At 42.0% G+C, this 19,294-nt stretch overlaps 1 protein-coding gene across 19 annotated transcripts in view; it reads left to right on the plus strand.

Moving 5' to 3' along the window:
- Window positions 1-688: 688 nt before the first annotated feature.
- LOC102935383 (speckle type BTB/POZ protein) overlaps window positions 689-19,294 on the plus strand; it is a 40,600-nt gene continuing 21,994 nt past the window's right edge. For 4 of the 19 annotated variants that reach the window (XM_043537027.1, XM_043537025.1, XM_037887163.2 and 1 more), the window contains exons 1-2: window positions 763-917; window positions 5,080-5,151. The gene's annotated coding sequence lies outside the window, so the exon portion shown is untranslated. Of the gene's footprint in view, window positions 1,204-1,230; window positions 1,744-5,079; window positions 5,152-12,849; window positions 12,930-19,294 lie in introns of those variants that run through there. The other 15 variants (XM_043537029.1, XM_037887167.2, XM_037887166.2 and 12 more) reach the window with 11 other exon arrangements.

The following is a 19,294-nucleotide window of genomic DNA, read 5'->3' on the forward strand; positions in this document are numbered from 1 at the left end:
GCCTCTCTAACTAAACTACAACACTAGTGTGGACCAACTCAGGAAAGGGCAAAAGATCTAAAGTCCTGGGGCAGGTTTATAAGGGAACATCGTCTGAAGAGGAGGGTGGTAATGGTTTGGAGGGAGATACACAGACCCGCTGGGGGTGGCTAAAGAAGTCGGGCCTGCCTGCGTTACCGGCAGCAGACAGGGACGCCTTTAGGGAAGGGCGAAACGCAGGTAAGAGGGTGGTTTTAGAACCCTTCTCTCTCGAGGTCTCGTTCCTGCCGCTCCAGCGAACCCGGCGTGCAGACCGCAGCCCGCTGGGCAGACTCCTGCAGGGAAGGACTGCGGGCGCCCGAAGTCGCTCGGTAAGGCAGGTCGATACGCGGGGGGACTGTAGCCCAGGGCCCGGTCGAAGGCTGCGAAAATCGGGGAACTCCCCCTAGCTTAGCTGGACCCCGGGGAGGGGACGCCGGTGCCCCTTGCCCTGGAAACATGCCAGGCACCTCCCCAAAATGGAGCCCAGCAGCCTCCCTTCGCCTCAAGGGCCACACCCCCAAACAGCAGCTTCCCCACACGATGCCCCCTCACCCCAGCCACCCTGCTCCCCCGACGCGCCCGCCAACAGCGGCCTGCCCCGCACGCGCGCCGCGTTCTCCCCGCTCACCCTCACCCCCGCGCGCGCGCCTCGGCCTCAGCCGCCACGCTCCCGCTTTACTCGACGCCCTTCCCGCCGCCCGGCACGCTGCGCATGCTCAGTGCGTCCCTCTCTCCAAACACACACACCCCCCCACCCCACCCCTCCCCCTCTCCGTCTCCCCGAGCGTGGCGTCGCGGCGCTGAGGGACGGCGTCGCGGCGAGGCCCGGATGTGTCGGTTTGGGGCAGTATGAGGAGACCACAAGGGGACAGCAACAACCAGCGGCGCAAGCTCAGGTGAGGTGGGAGGGGGAGACCGGATGGCGGAGTGGGGCGAGACCCGAGGATCTCCCCAGGGAGGTGTTGGTGGCACCACACCCCCTCCGGGAGTCGCATGTAGGGCAGCCCCAAGCCGGGACTGACCAGCTGGCTGGGAGTGAGAGAGCCGCTCCGGACTGCCCCTCTTTCCATACTGGCTCTTCAGATGGCACTGCGACAACGGCAGCCCGCTGCTAAATAGTGAGCTCTCAGTGTGGAGGGGAACAGAAGGAGAACAGCGCATGCGCCGCAGCGCTGCCAAAGTGTGAGCCGCTGAGAGCCGAAACAGCGGGGAGGCGCGGACGCATTTGTTGGGAGGAGGGCGCGCGAGCGCGGAACTCCAGTCGGTGTTGGGAAGGCGCGTGCGCAGCAACAGGAGGCATCCGCCAGAGTCCGAGATGAGGCAGTGTGCGCGCGCAGCCTCGATCAGGGTGCCGGAGGAGGGACAGTCAGGATACCACGCACGCGCACCTTGAAGGGAAGAGCCAGGAGCAGCAACATCCTGCTGCTTCGTGTGCTCAGCGCCTGCGCAGAACGTCGCTGCAGGGACCTGCGGAATAATGATCCTCTGCACCTGCGCGGGGAGCATTGGAGAAGGGAGACATGCTGCCAAATAGTGAGCTTTGGCTGCTTGTATTCTCACAGGGGGCTGGCTGCAGAAAGTGTGGGTAAGAGGCCTGGGGGAGGGGCTTTATCCTTTAGCCACTGCACCTGTCTGGGCCTGGGCCAGGGCCCCTTTGACTCGTTACTGTGCTGTAGAACAAAGCTGCCTACAGCAGTAGGGGTAACTCACTGAAGCCAGGAGGTAAGAGTCTTGGGGAAGGGGACCAGTAGTTAAACCAGTGAGGATAATGGCGAAGGGGGAACAAGCTGTTGAATCAGCAAGGAGCAAAGTGAGGGAGAGAGGTAACCACCCACTTAAGGTTTGGGTGGCAAGACCAGTAGTTAGGAGGGAAATAGTTCAGTCAACGAATTCGAGTTGGGAGAAGGGGGACAAGGATTAGCATAAGGAAAGTGAGAGGACCAGCAGCTAAACAAACAAAGAGAGTGTGTTGTTGGGGGTGAGGGGGTGGAAATGACCAGTATTAGCTAAACTAATGAGAATTGTGAAGAAAACAGCTAACCGGCAGGGAATGTTAGTTTTTATATCTGCTTAGTACTGCATCGTATAGGTATTGATATTTCTCTTAGCAGAATGTCCCAGGCCTCAGACTGTATTAGTGCATCATCACAGTTGATGAAGAGGCAACAGAGTTCCTTTTGCTCATGTTAAATATGTTTATAATATAAGCTGATTGCTAGATGTGTTGGTATTTGTTACTGGAATACCTTGATTAGTGACGTATGCTATTACAAGTGTAAAATAATTATCTGCATGGCTGTGGTCTGTGAGAAGGAAGGTATTTTTGTAAAAGGAAAATTTCCTTTTTAAAATGTGTGTCACTTGATCGTGTCTTCATATGTCTGTTACCAGAGGGTGTTAGATGTGATGTGATTTTGTGATGTCAGGACATCATCATGGCTTATGAAAAGGAATGACTTTTTTGTAAACTAATGTTTGCTGGTTTCTATGTGTTGTCAGTCTGAGATGGCTTGCTGTAAGCAGTGTGACAAATTATCGTTAGCACTGCAGATTTGTCATAGCATTTTTTTAAAATAAAAAAATCGTACTGCAGTCATGGTAAATCTAATACATGTTCTGGGTTTAGGAGGAAATGGTGTATAAAGTCACAGTGTGGGGAGGTCAGGTCCTGTCCCTGGGTTGGGAGGTCATTGGGGGTGAGGGAGGGGGGAAGAGAGGTGGTTTTCAGAATGAGTGCCCTGCTCTCAGCCCTCAGCAATGGCTCCTGTCCTGCAGAACTGACCCAGCTCTCTGCTCCAGCCCTTTGGTTCTCGCCACATTGTGCAGGCGGGATGCTCCCCCTAGAACATGTTGCCCCCACCCTTCCTGGCCATGGTGCTGCCAGATCACTTGCCCCAAGCTATGGTAGTAAACATGATCAGGCTGTGTCCCAGAGTTAATCAAAGACACAAAGAAAAGTCACAGACAAACAGAAAAATCACAGTATCTGTGACAAACCTGCAGCCCTAATTATCAATATTCATGGTCATATGCTTTATGAAAATGAATAGTTTCCTCTGGAAAAGTCAAGTACAATGTGTGGGAGCCTTGATTCTGTGTGTGTGTGTGTATGGTAGAATATATATTCTAACACCAAGTGATAGGCCTGAAAATGGCTTGGTTTGATGATGTGACTTGCATCATTGTAGTTTATGGAGTGAAGATATGTGGCTATGGGTGGTTTGTTTGTTTGTTTGTTTGTTTTTATCACTGGTGTATCTAGAGGCCTCAAACTTTGGCAGTATCAGTGCATCACTGGCAGCCTGTTACTAAATCAGAAATGGTCAGTAATAAAAAACACACACAGTATAAGCCTCAGTAACTACTGTAAAATCTGATGTATGGACTTCAGGAACGCTTATTCTTTATTCTGATAAAATTTGATATTGAAAAATCAACTTTTATAAACCACGTATTTTACTCTTTGGTATTTCTATTATCAAGGTGGTGATATACTTTTTAAAGCCATAATAGAAAGTTACAAGATGGTTTTGGCACCTTTTTTTAACATTACAATTATAGTAAATTTCTAAATTTCTTAGGAACATGCCCGATCATTTTATATGTGGTCAGTGTAGTCAGCAGTACCCCTCTTCTGTAGCTGGAGCTTTATGTATGATGTCATTGTACTTTATATAATGGAACTTCATCTTCAAATTGTGGTGGGAACTGTAGTTGGGACACTTTTTTTTTTTTTTTTTTTTTTTGGAAACAGTTTCCACGAGTGGTACCATTGCTGATCCTCATGTTAAGGTTGTGCAGTGTCAACAATGGGAACACTTACAAAAAATTCCCACTAGTTCAGTTGAATGGATGTTAGAACTGGTCCATGATCTAATGTATATAAGGCTCTAGCCACGAGCCTTTTTTTCACTACTGTGTCAGTTAGACCTGCTGAAAAGTAAAAACAGTTCCAGCTACCAGAACCATCCCTAGATTAGTGTTCAACTGAACCAGTGTTGGCGCTAGTGGAATTTTTTGGGGGGTGGGGATGGGAATGTACATTTCTGTAGCATAGCCCAGGCTTTAGATGTACAATGTTAGATTTGTTGTGGGCTGTGTGTCTGTCCTCTGTGAATTTTCTAGATCCAAATACAGTATACAATTGGAGGGACTTAGTAGCTTTATTCTTGGTATTCACCCTTCTGTTTAGTATTTGGCTCGTGTGACTTGCCATTCCACTGCCTCACACGTATTCTCAACCTGTACACTTCAAACTATCTGGTTCAGTTCTTCTTGGGTGTTTTATTTCTGTAAAAGTTTGACCCAGAGATGGCAAAAGGTATATTTATTGAACTAATAAGAAACAGTGTTGATCTTTGCTTGAAAGAGTGATAGAAGGCTCAAAATGACTAGGTTCAAATTGGTGTGTTTGGAAACGTGTGTTGATGAAGATCTGCACAGGTTTCTCTCCTCTTCCCCCCCCACCCCCAACCTTTTGGCTTAGTTCTCTGCACAATTGAAGTATTACATAAGATCCTGCTGTAATGCTCCAGCCTCTGATTACTGCTGCTTGCTGCTTAGCATGAAAAGGGAATCAAACAGAAATTTATTTATAATAGAAATGATTTATGTACTCAGTTTCTGATGCATTGCTTGCTGCCTCACTTCTAATTCAGAATCTAGCAGGATGCTACTGGGTTCTAGCAGGAACAGTGAACTCAAGAGACTTGTTAAAGCATCATGTATCCCAAGTTCTAAAGACACATGACAGTGCAGAAGGATAACATAAGATTAAAAATACTCAAGTCTGGGTTTAACATATGTCCTTTGTTGATCAGGCAATTTTAGTCTTCTATTTCAGAAACTCCTCTCCAGAGATTTAGCAGAGGGTGTCTCCTCTTCTTGGTTTCACATTCTTACTGTTGGCCCTGTACTGAAATCTGTTGGGACTGGGGGTGGAAGAAAGAGTGTTCTGTAAACCTATCTTTCTGTGCTTGTGATATGACGACGAATCAAGAAAATACATAGCAGACACTGAATGTGCTGTTTACTTTATTTATTTTTCCACATGTCTAGGACAGAAAAGATGCAGACCCACTGACTGTGCAGCAAATGCCCAGGAAAGACTTGGGAGTTCATTTTTACACTGTGAGTAAATTCTTTTGCTGATTACAGGAGTTGCATAGCTGCATTATGTGTGGCAGAGCTGGTCTTACAGCTTTGGGAGTGTTGGGTTAATAAAGAAGCTAGCAGCACAGAAGGAATCAGACATTCAAACAATAACCCTTAACTGGACACATTGTTCTAGCTACTGCTTTGGAAGAGGCTAACAAAATATTGCTAACTGCAGTGGTGTCTACCACTGTAGGAACAAGTATTAGAATTTCTATACTCTTCTGTAGACATTAGTGTTTTACTTCTTAGCCTGTAATGTGTATCATATTCTGTCCATTACACAGTACGGTTATAGTCGCTTCAAATTGCATTAGTAATAGACCCAGTGTGTACATTGTTGGTGTTGACTATCGTTTTTTGGTACAGAAAAGGTTGAATTAATTTGACCTTCTGTATTTCACATGGTCCATCTAAAGCAATTTCCAGTGCTCTTTTGACAAAGCTTCAGCTTTCTCTAATAACGTCTACATAAAAGGATTTTTTGTTATGTATGCAGACATTGGGAGAATGGACTACAAAATAAAAGCAGAATATTTACACTTAAAAATAGCAGATGAACATGCTCACTAGTTACTACTACAACCATTTTAAATATTTTGGAATCTCATTATTCATTAAATTGCACTTTGTCTGAAATATGGTAGAATCTGAAAAAGACTGAATTCTTGCAACTGTTACACTTTCAGGAGCCTCATAACTCAAATGTCGTCAGAGGTATAAATTTATTTAAATTATGACAAGGACTTCGAAATTATGGTATACTTAAAAAAGACACTGGGTTTGGGTCACTCTGACCCCATCACACATTCTTCTCTGTTGGGATTGGTGCAATTAAAATTGACAGTTGTACTGCTAGAGGGTCAGACCTCTCTGAAAATCCACAATAGATGTCTGCTATCAAATCTGAAACAACCCCCCACTGGCAACATCTACACCAGTGGTTCTCAACCTGCGGGCCACTTGTGACCCAGTCAGCACACCGCTACGGCCCATGTGACATCCTCAGGGCCATACGGGGGGGGGTGGGTGTGTGTGTGTGTGTGTGTGTATATATATATATGTTTATATTTTTAATTTTTATGAGTGCAGCCCATGTAACACACAGAGAGCTGGATATGCTGCCCACAGTGGTAGGCTGAGAGCCACTGATCTACACGAATAAACAGGCTCTTACAGATAAGTGAGGTGGTAAGTGAGACAGCTGAACTGTGATGTAATGGTCTTTAGCACTAGCACTTGTCATTTAAACATTGAAAAACCATTTTATCTTCCAGCAGAGTCAGAGATATAGAAGAGTTATACCATCTTAGAAACAAAGAATAATAACAAGTTAACTGTAAACCAATGCATTTTGAGCTGACACCCCCCCTTCCCCCCCTTTGAGTTACAAGTTTTGGTTGCACCCTCCCCCCACATCCCAGCCAAAAATAGACACATGTAAGGCTGGGTGGCCCACTGAGGTGAGTTAGGGGTTGGAGGTGGTGCTCCCTCCCCGAGCCCCCCTAGGGGACACGCCCCACAGTTTGGAAACCTTTGCCCAAGTAAAACCCAAGAAGAGAACCACTTGTGGGTTAAATATTGCTACTCTAGTGTCCTGTCTCTTCAGTTTCAGGATTGCATTACATGACACAATAGTCTTCGTGTTTTCACCACCTAAGCTTACACTGTGTATAAAGTCAGACCTCAAGCAGTAGTGCATAATAATTGAATCAGTATCAAAACCAGTCAGGTAAAGAGATTTTTAGAATCCATTGTGGAGCGTTTACAAACATCTGAAAACTGTATTGCAGTTTTTAGTTTGAATTTGCCTGCCATTTTTCACACTAGCTATTAAATGTCTGTCATTACATTCTGAAATATCTTCCACTGGGCAGAGAATCTTGTCTACCTTTTTTAGGTATGAGGAGCATAGTTAGTCAGTACAAGTGTTTGGAAGTCCAAAGGTTTGGTTGGAGTCTTGCTGGTACAGTTATGTAACTGCCTTATAGATATTTGCTCTCCTTCAGGCAAGACTGCAGTGCATTTGTATGCAAATTAAATTTCCAACTCAGAATGAAATGACATCCATTCAATTTACGCTACCTTTAGAATTAAGCAAGAAAATTAAAGTAAGTTCTAACCTGACCTCCTGAATAAAAGCATTTTAAAGTAACCTTAATTTTAGTGACTGCTCCTTTAAAAGGCAAATGGAACGTTCAAAGTATTTTGAGACTGTTTATGATGGACTTGCCCGCTATTGTCAAGAGAGCAGAAAGAGAGTTACAAGTCCTACTGCAACTGATAGTGAATGGAAACTTTTCTTTTAACCTATGTTTAACCTGATGTTTGCAAAAAGAAAAGGAGTACTTATGTGAGCTGTAGCTCACGAAAGCTTATGCGCAAATAAATTGGTTAGTCTCTAAGGTGCCACAAGTACTCCTTTTCTTTTTGCGAATACAGACTAACATGGCTGCTACTCTGAAACCTGATGTTCACAGTTGTAATATCTAGTCTCTATGTTGCATGTATGTGGTTAGCAGACATCTGGCGTCTATAGTTCTATATAACATGCAACATGGCTATATAACATTGGGACTTAGTGGGGTGTGAAAGAGAAGTAGGAAGAAGACATACAAAAGTAAAAGTAAAAATTCCTTCTGCTTTCTGTTTGAGAATGATGGAGAAATGGACTTTGAAGCCTTCTTTTAAAAAAAGAGCAAGCTGGATTGGTATGGGGCAGTCTTTTGAGGCTAGACGTAAGAAAAAAGGAGGAAAGTTTAAGTGTCACCCTTTCCCCCTTCCCCACCCAAAAAGAATCTGACTAAAAGAATATCACAATGATCTCCATGCTGTCTTTTTTGCTTTAGAAAGGTGAACTGAATTCTTTGTGCAGGCAAAAACTTAAATATATTTTAAAATAAAAATAGCTGGAAAATCAATTCCCCATAATTTAAATCTTGGCAGGTAAGGAAAGTCCCTTATTGTTTTCTATCCCTTCTACGAGTGATAATATCATTAATGCCAAATGCAGTATACAGATTGCAGCACCAAACTCTGCTTTAAGTGTTAATGATATAAACAGTTGCAGGAGAAATACAATAGTTTCTCTTGTGCAGTGTCTTTTGTGAAACTATCTAAAAATGCATTAAAGTAATACACACAGAGCATGTACTTCCTGAAGTCAGTTCTTACCTTTGTCAAGCCAGTTGGACACAACGTTGCTTGATTAGTATCTGCAAACTTGGATCTGTGTGAATGCCACAATTTTGTGTCAGTTGCAGAGTTCTTAATTCAGTTCTGAAATGTGATTATACATATAAACGTGTGGACTGGGCATTATACCCTAAAGTCTCGTTAGAAAAATTCAGGTTTTTTTAGCGAACATGGGCATACTTAAGATCCTTTGTGTAAGGAAAGCAAGACTACTGATATGAAGTAAATTCAGGAGGTTTTGAAGTGGAAAGTACTGGCCAATTTGATATTTTTCTATCTTGTGACTGATAAGGTCACATAAAAAAAAAAAAAAAAAGTACATGCAACCTGGGAGGGTGCCGCCCTCCCACCCCCCGGAAGGAACTCTTATGTCCTGTAAAGCAGAAGGGCCAACAAAGTGCTAGCTGATAGCAAATTGCAGAACTCTGACAAGCTTAATTTCCAGTCCCTGAAAAGCTCTGAATGCTTTTGATTAACGTGACATTGAGGGGTTTTCAGTGGCAGGAGTTTGTTGGGCATCTTGAAGGCTGATGTGTGGCTGAAGGTGGTGATCTTGCAAGGGTAGAAAGTTTTGGAACAATATACTGGAACCAGAGGAAGAGGCTGCTGCTACAGTATGTTTCCATACAAGGCCTCCCTACCACCTTGGGGAATATTGTGGTAGAAATGTGCTCTGGGGAAAACGAGTATCCTAGGCAATTTATGGACAAGATTTATTAAGATTTTTGTTATAAGCTTATATATAACATGGCAACATCAAGTAATGAATGTGTGTACTCTGCCCACACTTGATAATTAACAGCTAATGTCTTAAAACTTAATTAGAAACCATAGTAGCATTTTGTAGATACATTCGCTCACACATTTAACAGTAACACAGAAAATAACACAGCCCAACCCAAACTCTTTATTATTTTTTGAAAGATCCAGTCTCCTGTTAAACAGGATTCTCGTTTTTAATTGACTGCCCTTTTAAGAGGTGGATTGATATGTTGCTTAACAAGAGAAGAGAAACAGTCTGAGAATAGTTTGTGCCTGTGCAAGAGGAAGAGAATGTAACTAGAGAGTGTGAAATAGGAGACAAAAGTGAAATTGTCTCTCTTTAAAAGCCCTTACGGTCTGATCTCAGAAATTATGAGGAAGACTAAATTATGAGAGGGAAACAGTTTTGAGAAGACTTTAGGAGAAGGAGGCATTTTCCTGAGAGTGTTAAAAAGATTCAAGTGGATGAGCGTAGAAGAAAAAGGCAAATACCTGGTAAAAACAAAATAGTGAGTAAGCCCCAGAAATTCTTTAATGTTAGTTTTGAAACTTTCTTTTAACTTTTCACCATTCTTTAGGTTTTGATTTCTTTTTACTTATTTATTTGTGAGAGTAATGATTATGGTTTTTACTTCCTACTATGGTTTAGCCCAACAAAGCAAATATCTTCTAAGTTAACATTTCATCCTTCACTTTGCCTTCTTGTTCTTAGGTCTAGAAGAGAAGCTCGCAAGATTAGTGATGATACATACCATACGAAATTTACCTTTTCACCATTAAGAGCCTGAATTATTAAAAACATTATGTTCTGGTCAGAACTTCCTCCATTCTGGTTTATACCTAGAATGCCTAAATTTTACATTAATAATGTTCTTTGTACGTTTTCACTGGCTTTGGGCATTGCAGTTTTGCTATATGTTCGCTCTTATTGGTAGTTAAAGGCTTTTGTGTTTTATGTGGGGTGGTTTCTTGTGGCTTGGATTCCAAATATGATTTCTACTTCTTTCTGCTTGATCTGAGTTAAGGGTATATGTCACCTCCCCCAAGAGAAGGACTCAGTATTTTAATTCAGGTTTACTAGAATTCTTCTGGGAGCCAGATGTCATTCACTGTTAATTTTAGTAGAATGTTTCTCCAGTTTTTTAATGTGGTTTTTCATTTTTTAATAGTGCTACTATTTGATAATATTAACTTCCTTCTCTTTACTATATAAAATGAGACTGTTGCTTCTCCACTTCCATCTGAAGGAGCCACTGACCCTATGGTTTTCCTGGGCTTGGTTGTCCTGTGTTGTAGTATAAAATGTTTCTAAGAGATGCATTGGACATGGGTTACTTAAAAATATGAACACATTCTTTACTGGACTAATACATAATCAAATCATGAAATGCTTTGGGCCAGTGAGTCATTCCTGTGTTAGGTTTCAGAGTGGTAGCCGTGTTAGTCTGTATCCGCAAAAACAAGGAGCAGTCCTTGTGGCACCTTAGAAACTAACAAATTTATTTGGGTATAAACTTTTGTGGGCTAAAACCCACTTCATCAAATGCATGGAGTGAAAAATACAGTAAGCAGTATATGTATTACAGCACATGAAATATGGGAGTTGCCTTACCAAGTGGGGGCCAACGAGGCCAATTCGATTAAGGTGGACATTGCCCATTCCCAACAGTTGACAAGAAGGGCTGAGTATCAACAGAGGGAAAATTACTTTTTGAAGGGACCTGTCCACGCCGAGTCTTTATTCAGACCTAATTTGATGGTGTCCAGTTTGCAAATTAATTCCAGTTCTGCAGTTTCTCGTTGAAGTCTGTTTTTGAAGTTTTTTTGTTGAAGAATTGCCACTTTTAAGTCTGTTATTGAGTGTCCAGGGAGATTGAAGTGCTCTTCTGCTGGTTTTTGAATGTTACAATTCTTGACGTCTGATCTGTGTCCATTTATTCTTTTGCGTAGAGACTGTCCGGTTTGGCCAATGTACATGGCAGAGCGGCATTGCTGGCACATGATGGCATATATCACATTGGTAGATGTGCAGGTGAACGAGCCCCTGATGGTATGGCTGATGTGGTTAGGTCCTATGATGGTGTCCCTTGAATAGATATGCGGACAGAGTTGGCAACGGGATTTGTTGCAGGCGTTGGTTCCTGGGTTAGTGTTTTTTGTTGCGTGGATCTACAACCTATCCTGAAGGACGATCCCTCACTCTCACAGACCTTGGGAGACAGGCCGGTCCTCACTTACAGACAGCCCCCCAACCTGAAGCAAATACTCACCAGCAACCACACAACAAAAACACACAGCAGCTCTGGTCCTTCCTCTTAAAGGAAAAATGATGCCTTCTGTTCTGTTTCCCTGCTCTTTTCTGGCCCTTCTACAAAAGAGGAGCAGTTCCTGCAACCCTGATTTCTGCCTCCTTTCTGAAAAATAGCACATGGCTCAAGTGCCATTCTGCTCCTTTCTTCCTCCCATCTTTCAAGGGCGTTGATGGCTTCTCTAGTCCAACTCTGCCCACTCACCTGGGTTTTTCAAACTCTTGGTTAGCTAGGATTTACCCAGTGCTCAATCTAGTTATTGAAAAGCACTCAAACAATATAATCCAGATCCCACATCATAAGTGTAAAATGGATATTCATTTTATTTTGAACAAATGTGATGAAGAAACCACAATCTTTTTTTTGTTGTTGTTCCAAGACTGATCACACATTCTAGTTCCTGATTTAAAAGTTGTGATAAAATTGGTTTTGTGGACTGTTCTGTTTTTGTACCACTTCATGCAGTTATCTTGTTTGGTGCTTGTTTGAGAGAAGACTTGAGCTCTTGCAGATAGTTTTGCAGACACTTGCAGGGATATTTCTTTAGTTTGTACTCTGATAATATTTGTTTTGTTAGATGTTGATCAGCTCTGCCTGAAACTCGCTTAAATAGAAGATCTATTGGAAACTAATAGAAGGAAACCAGCAGCAATACCTCAGTTTGCTAGTTAGGTTTTGTTTGTTTCTTTGTTTTTCTAAATATTATAGACTTATTCTGCCTAATATCAATAGACTTCTGAAAACTCCTTTGTTAGTAGAGTTCAGTAGATCCCGAAGTTATGACATTGCGGGTGAAACAAGTGGCTTTAAAATTACCCGGCTCTTTGCAAAATTATCGTTCACAGAAAAAGTTTATAACTGAATTATTAGCTTCTAAAAGAGGCTGCCATTGGAAACATTGATGTAGTCTTAAGATCTGACTCTTTTGTGTTCAGATCCAACCTGGGAGAAAGGTGGGAGAGCCTCTTTTTTCTGTACTACATATAAGACTTACCACAGAATTTTAGGGAGTGGTAGAACAGTGCAGTAGCAGAAGGTAAACATCAAATTCTCTTAATATGTAGCTTTAGTTTGACTTGATTGTATCTGAGCACCTCCCAAGCATTTCAAAAGAGAAATAATCTATCTTCCTATTCTGTGGGGGAAATAGTTCAGTTAGTTTATATGACTTTCTATTTTGTGTGGGGAAAAATTCAAAGAAAAGTCACATCAATGAAATTAGTTTTAAGTTTAGTTCTAAAAATGGTCATGTTCCTGGTCATTCTTGTGCTGGAGTAAGTTCATGTAGCTCAGCCCCTGTAAATTCTGTCTCCAACACTCGCAAGCCTCCACCCTGTTGTTGTGAAATGTAGCTGTTGGGAGAGGTGATTTATTGGGTAACAGAAGCCAGTCCCAGGGAGGGGTTTGAATATTGGTACAGAGATCTTGAACTGGACTCTTAACTGGAATCCCATGCAGAAGACAGAGGTGTGGGGAGATACTTTAACAGTGAGTTGTGTTCTCATTTTGGACCACTGGATTTTTTTTATAGTGTTTTGCTTCATTCCTATATATCACTTTTAGTATTGTATTCCGAAGATCTTGAATGCATGCTGCATCATTGCCAGGTCTGTGTGCGATTGGAAGTGATGCACTTTTCTAGCCCTCTGCAACCAGTAGCATAAAGGAAACCAGAAAAAGCCCAAGGCTGTGGCTTAATTTAACAACTTGAGAAAAAAGCCCTTGCTGGCAGGATTGTTATAAGGAGGCAGGTTCCTTCTTCGTACCATCGATCTCCTCAGTCTTGCCTTAGTTTAGCTTTAGTCATCTGCTGTTCGCCCAGTTTTGATTTTAGTTAAACCCCAAGGAAATGAAGCTGTGGTGCTGTTTCCTTTGATGTAAAAGAGATATGGAATTTGGTCTTGTCTGCATACTCTTGTCTGCACGCTCCAACCTATGGTGCCTCCCCAGTTCTAACGAATTCATGTGACTTTTGAGAATTGAGCCTTTTGGGACTCTACAGATGGGTGCTTTGAAGGAAGAGGAGCAGTTAATAGAAAAGCTTGAAAACTTTTTAAAAAAGGTTTTTTGACATTCTTAAACTAAGTTTTTAAAGGTGGAAAACTAGCAAATGAAATTATAATGGGCTGTCAGTCTTTAGGACTGTCCAAGGAAACCCACATGTTTGGGTTCTGTCTTGATGATATTCTGGTAAATTCATCCTCTTTCCCTTCCTATGCTCTCTCAATAAAAAAAATAATTCTGTGTGTCCAGACTAGGTGGTGGCAAGAATTTAATGCAATGTATTTAACCAAATTACATGTGCTTGTTGCAGATTTTATTTATCTTAAAGTCACTCAGCTTCCAGACTCTCCTATTACCTCAGTAACTCAGCTGACTAGTTAATAGAGGAGGGAAACGTCTATCGCACACTACGCCAGGGACTGTTATAGAAATGAATTGGCATGGAGTTACTTTAAATAAATTAAAATAACAACAGGGTGTCTAGCCAATGCTCTTAAAGCACCGTTAACAATACAGAATAGCATGTATGAGCAGTTGTGATTTAAGGGCGCACCTTCAACTTAATCACATCTCTGAATATTTTGGACCTGGATAACTGTAACTGAAAGAAACTAGCACAAAAACAAACACATTGTGTAGTTTGTTCACTCTTCCTCCTGTATACTCAGTTTCTCCGTTGATGAAAAATCCTGATGTTTGTAGGGTCATTAAGTGTGTAAAGAGGAATATCATTAGCAAATGGTTCTGATTCGCTTATACATTCAGAGAGACTATTGGACTGAGACTGGCAACCAGTTCACTGGAACCTAGAGTGACGTGCAGAGGTTTTTGGTCTCTGAGAGAGCATTCATGTTTTGATTAATGCAAATAATCAACTGAATTTATTTTACATCCCAAATAGGAAGTAGTGCAATGCATCAAGGTGGAATGAATTTTCCAAAGGACACTTCTCTCCTTACTATGATGATATCACTTTTCTAATCTCTTCTTCTGCCTGTGAACATCACTATTGCCAACCTCCAAAGATTAAAAATCAAGAGATTGACCACAAAATTGTTTGTGTGTGTGTTGTCTTTTGATTATTTTTTTAACTCCCTCTGCCAATCCTGTGTGTGTGTAACAATTAGTGTTGCCTTCTCTTCCAAATTTATTGGGTAGGTGATTTTTGACTGTCACTGCAGGAGCTTTCACCACCTCATCCGCCTGTCCTTTGCCGAGAATTAATTTTGCCCCCCCCCCCCCGCCTCCAAATCAGTCCTGTCCCCACCGTCAGTTCAGCCCCCCAACCTCACTGCAGCACCTCCTGCAGGTTCTTCACCCCCCATCTCCCAGGCCTGAAGGGTGCTGCAGCAGGGTCCCTCTCCTCTTCTAGGTTTGGGGGGCAGCAGTTCCAGAGACTCTTCAGCCCCTTCTGACTCTTCCCCTGCTTGGTGTTGCCAGGAGAGAGTGAGGATGAGCAGAGGAGCCATGCTGACAGGCGTGGGGGAGGGAATAGATGTACTTTGAACTGCTTTTTCTCCTGCTGACTCCTCTTCTGTGAGAGAATGGCTTCAGGCTGCTGTGGGGATGGGGAGAGGGAGAGGAGGAGAGTTCTTCCTACATCAGTCCTGATTGGTGGCTCTGTTCCAGCGGGTGAGAAGTTGAGGAAGGCAGCCAATCGGAGGATGTTTTTCCCCCTCCCAGGCTGGGCTCAGATTCATGTTAGGGCCAGAGTTGCTCACGTAGTGATGAAGTGGACTCTAGCTCCAGACAGAATCCCAACACTGGTGGAAAAAATCACAAGAGTTGCCAGTACTGGAACACATTGGATGCAAACTCTGTATCTGTTTGCCTTTTGATTCCCAATAATTCTTCCTTGGTACTTAGTTAAGAAGAAGAGATCTGTAAGGTCTTCAGTGTTTGATTGTTACAGAATGCAAAGGAGGCTGAAGTGCAAAAAAAAAAAAAAAAAATTAAACTGGATTATCCAGCTCCTGTTTGACATAAATGGATCCCTCCCTCTACCTTAGAAAAGGAGGAACCCTAGCTGACATGGAAAGAGTTAAATTTCTGCACATCCCAGTTCCCTTATTTCTCCATAATTGGCATGTTTAATTCATAGAATTTTGCGCATTACTGTATTTCAGTTTTCCAGAAGGAAAAGTCTTTGGTTGTTAAAGGATGTTTTCACCTTTCTGAGACGTAGCTTTATATTAGAAGGAATAGTCTGTCTAATGTGGCAAGTGCTTTAAGGTGAAAAACTATCCATTTTATTAATTCAAAATGCTCACTTCCCACAATTTTCTCTGCATACCACCGTTACAAATGTTTACATGTCATGAACTCTAAAAATTACACAGCTAGAGGCTTACTACAAACTATTTATTCAAATCTGCCTTTTCTTTGCAGCAGGATTAGCCTTCCTGTCTGGTAGGAGAGGTTGTAATAATCATCGGCGGCAGCAGTGTCACTTGAACAGTCATTAGCAAAGACCGTATGAAAGCTTTGCTGCTTAATCCACGGTTGCTTTCTTCTGTGTGCACTCCAAGTGGGGAAAAGCTGACATTGTTTCAGCAATGTTTAAGAGCTACATTTAATTCTGAAAGTTCCTTCTCTCATTAGATAATATTGCATCCCACTTTCAGTCTATTCCTTGGCTTCTTGTTTTTTTATGGCACCAAGTTCAAGCTCCTCCTCCTTATTTTCAAGTCTGTGCATAATCTTGCTCACAATTATGTGTCTTTTCATTTGCTCCTACTTCTTCCAATCCTCTTGTCCTGTTGCTCCTGTTTTCTCCCATTCCTTCCTCTTCACATTGTCATTCTTGGAACATCCTTCCTCTTCCTGTCCACCAAGCATTCCCCCTCTAATTAAATCCATTTTTTATAAATCCTTCAGTTAATAGTAACTGTCCATATCCTCCCTTTTGGGTCATTGTTTTTTTATATAAAAACATTATATATAATATATGGAGGGGATTGGATTGGAATCTTCTCTGGGCTGGGAAATCTAACTGTTTGTAAACACCTTGTAAACGTATAGTGCCATAGAAGTGATTATCAGTGATAATTGATGTCTAAAGAAATACAAACAGAAACTGTTACTTGAAAAACAACCCCTTAGAGACGTTTGGCAGCCTTTTCTGGAATGATTGATTCATTTTGTTTGGGTTTTGTCCTCTCCCCCAGTTCAAACTTCCACTGTTCACAAAGTTAGTTTTTCTGCATGCTCCTCAGTAAATGGGTATGAGCTGCTGGGGTTTCTAGACACAGCCACTGGGTCAGGAGATGATCAATAGGTCAGGATGGCAAGGGAACACTTCTTCATGCTTTGAAAGAGATCAGTTTACAATTGCCTGTGAAAGTTTTTGCATCTAAAAGCAGTTGTGTACAAAGTGAGATCTATTCTGTATCTTAACCGTTGCACTGATTGTACTCTACTAAACTGCAGAGGCAAGTGTTGCTTGTTGTCCTTCTATATCCAAGAAAGAAGGATACTGACAGATTGTAAACAGGCAGCTCACAGGGGTCTCTAAGGCAGCATGAGCATTCTGCTGCTAACTCCTACGACTTGCCATTTGTTTGTGCGCCCTCCTTGTCTATCCCCTCTCTTGCCTGCCAGGGAAAGATTTGATGTCCAAACTGTTTATGAAGTGTCTTCCTAAAATTTCTGTGTAAGCAGAAGCTGATCCAGGCTTCATGGTGTATTCACAGCGCAAGAGACACCAGCATTGTTACTAAGCAATAGTGTTACATATTGGTGAGTATTTGTATAGAAATAAGCGCAATGAATGTTCTAAATGTTTAAAGATTTTGTATACTAAGTATATTTATAACATGTAGTTATAGCTCTTTTAAAAACTAGTTTTATATCTGGCTATGTCAGAAAACTGTTTACCATTGAATTTAAAGAGCTTGTTCCACCATCTGAAATAGGTAGACTTAAGGACATGTTTGGGTATCTTTGTGTGTTTTGTAAGCAAGAACAGTGGCAAGATTTTCTTACCTTTTTAACATCTGTTACTCAATTTTGTGGAGATTGTACCTGTTTTTGTGTTTTTTTTTTTTCTTTATGGTTTGCTACAGAGTCGATAAGTATGGGTATGGTGGGTTGAGCTAGGGGTGAAGTGCACTGACCCTGGGAAACTGGCTGTCTTTAAACCATTTAATTGGCATGCAGAGTGTCTTTAGAAAGATTCATATTTACAAATACCAGACTAAAACTGTTTCTGAAGTAAAGAGAAATCTAGATCCTTCTCCCCCACTGAGCCGTTTTAAAAGTATTGCAGTCTAGTAGAAGGGTTCTCAAGATGGGGTCGTGACCTCTCAGGGGGTCATGAGGTTATTACGTGGCGGGTCGTGAGCTGTCAGCCCCCACCCCCAAACCTCGCTTCACCTCCAGCATTCAGAATAGTGTTAAATATTTAAAAATGTGTTTTTAATTTATAAGGTGGGGGGTCATACTCAGAGGCTTGCTGTGTGAAGGGGGTCATCAATACAGAAGTATGAGAACCACTGATCTAGTAGGCCATTTGTTACAACTCATAAGAACACAAGAATGGCCATACTGGGTCAGACCAAAGGTCCATCTAATGCAGTACCATCTTCCGACAGTGGCCAATGCCAGGTGCCCCAGAGGGAATGAACAAAACACATAGTCATCAAGTGATCCATCCCCTGTCGCCCCTTCCCAGCTTCTGGCAAACAGAGGCTAGGGACACCATCCCTGCCCATTCTGGCTAATAGCCATTGATGGACCTATCCTCCATGAATTTATGTAGTTCTTTTTTGAACCCTGTTATGGTCTTGGCCTTCACAACATCCTCTGGCAATGAGTTCCACAGGTCGACTGTGTGTTGAGAAGAAATACTTCCTTTTGTTTGTTTTTAAACCTGCTGCCTATTAATTTAATTTGGTGACCCCTGGTTCTTGTGTTATGAGAAGGAGTAAATAACACTTCCTTATTTACTTTTTCCAAACCAGTCATGATTTTATAGACCTCAATCATATCCGCCCCCCTTAGTCGTCTCTTTGCCAAGCTGCGAAGTCCCAATCTTCTCAATCTCTCCTCATATGAAAGCTGTTCCATACCCCTAATCATTTTTGTTGCCCTTTTCTGAACCTTTCCCAATTCCAATAGATCTTTTTTGAGATGGGGTGACCACATCTGCACTCTATTAGCATCTTGTCATAACTTTATTACCCTGCTTGTCTAAGCTTTATGGGGGGAAATTATATCGTGTAAAATTAGCAGCTTGGTATGTAGGGCTATTTCACCTATATTTAGGTTCATGTGTTTGATGTTTAGTTTCGTGCTCTCTCTCTCGTATAAAGGCTACTAGATCTGATAAAAGATAAACAGTTTTCTGTAATAGGAGTGTACAAATAGCGTGTGTAATAGCAAAATCTGGTAGCATAGAGAATGACCAAGGTGGAACTTACTCCTCTCAAAGAGAGAAGGTGTAGTCTATACTTTGAGAAGGGGATTGGGAGTAAGGATTCCTGAGTTTTATTACTAGCTCAGCCACAGAATTGCTTATGTTTTTGAGCAAGTTGCTGATCCTTTCCCTATTGGTGAAGTGGAGATGAAACTGATTAAATTCATTTTAGGAATCATTTTGAGATACACAGATGGAAGATAGCTATATACGTTCTTGGTGGTGGTGGTGTCTTATATCTTTGCCCCTCAAATGGCTGATGCTTCAAAATGTAATTCTGCTTTTGGTGTTCATTACCTGGAGACTGTGGAACAAAAATGAACTTGAGCAGAAGAGCTTTAAAAAGTATTTCTGTGGAAACTGTATAACCTTAGAGGGGACCTCTACCATTTCTGGTGGACTTTACTAGCCATTCAGTTTTTTTTATCACATG

Source organism: Chelonia mydas, chromosome 27 (assembly GCF_015237465.2).
Source record: "Chelonia mydas isolate rCheMyd1 chromosome 27, rCheMyd1.pri.v2, whole genome shotgun sequence".
In the NCBI taxonomy this organism is placed as follows: Eukaryota; Metazoa; Chordata; order Testudines; family Cheloniidae; genus Chelonia; species Chelonia mydas.